This window comes from Physeter macrocephalus, chromosome 4, assembly GCF_002837175.3.
Source record: "Physeter macrocephalus isolate SW-GA chromosome 4, ASM283717v5, whole genome shotgun sequence".
NCBI lineage: Eukaryota > Metazoa > Chordata > Mammalia > Artiodactyla > Physeteridae > Physeter > Physeter macrocephalus.
In genome coordinates, this window is record NC_041217.1 from 72,956,909 (window position 1) to 72,959,180 (window position 2,272).

Sequence of the window (2,272 nt, forward strand, 5' to 3'; positions counted from 1 at the left end):
GCGGCCATGGCTCACAGGCCCAGCCACTCCACGGCATGTGGGATCTTCCCGGACAGGGGCACGAACCCACGTCCCCTGCATCGGCAGGCGGGCTCTCAACCACTGCGCCGCCAGGGAAGCCCCAACCTGCCCATTTTTATAGATGAGGAGAACCAGGGCCCAGAAGTCACACAGCCAGTGTGTGGTGTAGCCAGGACTGGAACCCTGGGCCTTGGGACTCTGGGTCATGCTTGCCCCACAGCCCACTGCCTTCCCAGGAGCACAGCACAAAGGGTCCTGTCTTCCTGTCTCTGAACTTGGCCTTGGAGTCTAACCAGGACCCTGACCCACATCAGGGTCTTTTATGTGTTTGTGGAAGCAAAGGGGGGCAGGGGGCAGCACACACCTGATATCTGTTCCCCCGTCCCCATCCCAAACCATATCCACCCCCCCCGCCTGCCCCAGCTTCCACTCTTCCACCCCTTTAGATATGAGGAAGCAAAGCTAAAGATTTGAGAAGTCACAAAGTGGAGGTGTGGTAGGGAGTGACTAGAAGGGACACAGGAGAGCCTGCTGGGGCTGGTCATGTAGCTGAGTGGTGGTTACACAGCTATGCTCAGTTTGTGAAAATTCATCGGGCTGTTAAATTTATGCTGAGCACACTCTCCCATATGTATGTTACACTGCCATACACATTTTATAAAGCCCCTAAGTCCTCCTGCCTGAATTCAAGTCTACATTCTTCTCCTTACTCCCATGTACCATGAGCAGACACACACACACACACACACACACACACGCACACTGGTCTAGCTTCATGTCACCATGAAGAAAGCAGCTCAGAATGGAAGAGCAGGCATATCTACCCTCAGTACACACCCGCACACTGGTCTAGCTCCATGTCACCATGAAGAAAGCAGCTCAGAATGGAAGAGCAGGCATATCTACCCTCAGTGAAACTGTGAAACCTGGTTTCCAGCTTTCCTGCCCCCAGCCTGTTCCCCTCATAAATAAGCTATGCCAGGCCTACCATGTTTTGAGCTAGGGAGACTCAGCATTATAACTATGTCAGTGCTCCCTAAGTTATCTCTAAATTTTACTTGATCCTAATAAAAATACCAACAGGACTTTTTTTTCTTGGAAGTAGGCAAGCTGATTCTAAAGTTCAAACAGAAAAGTAAACAAGCAAGGATAGCCAGGAAAATTCTGAAAAAGCAGAGAACTGAGAGGAGGATTAGCCCTACCAAACTCTAAAGCATATTATAAAGCTATAGTTATTAAAACAGTGTGGTACTGACACATGAGTAGACAGACAAAACTATGGAGGAGACTAGAAAGTTCAGAAATAATAGTAACCAAAAATAGCTTTGTCTGCACTATTGAACTGTGCCCTTTAAAATGGCTAAGATGACTGACTTCCCTGGTGGCGCAGTGGTTAAGAATCTGCCTGCCAATGCAGGGGACACAGGTTCGAGCCCTGGTCCAGGAAGATACCACATGCCATGGGGCAACTAAGCCCGTGTGCTACAACTACTGAGCCTGCGCTCCAGAGCCCATGAGCCACAACTACTGAGCCCGTGTGCCACAGCTACAGAAGCCTGTGCACCTAGAGCCCGTGCTCTGAAACAAGAGAAGCCAGCACAGTGAGAAGCCCACACACCACCACAAAGAGTAGCCCCCGCTCTCCGCAACTAGAGAAAGCCCACGCGCAGCAAGGAAGACCCAATACAGCCATAAATAAATAAATAAATAAAATTTATTTTAATAAAATAAAATGGCTAAGATGATAAATGTTATGTTTTTGTATCTTACTACAATTATTTAAAAATAGCTTAGGTTGAGTGTTGGCTATGTAGAGGTGCTATTCTAAGCTTGCACATGGATGACCTAACTTGATCTTCCCAACAGCTTATCTTACAGAAGAGGAGGCTGGTTACATGGCTAATTAGGGGTAAGCCTAGATTCAAACCCAAGCAATTAGGCCTCAGAATTTGTGCTTTTTAACTACTCAATCTGCCGACAAGCAGTATAAACCCAAGTATATACAGTAATTTGGTAGATTTTAAAGGTGGCTTTTAAAATCAGTGGTGGAAAGATGGATTATTCAATAAACTATAAAAAACGGCATCAGGTGATAACTGGGGGAAGAAAAGTTAGAGCCATACCTCAGTCCATGATAAATTCAAAATGGATCAAACATTTAAATACAAAAAATTCTTAAAGACACCGGAAAAAAAATCTTATTTTTACTCCCTCCCAAAAAGAATCTTTTAAGACAATCTTGGCATAGGGA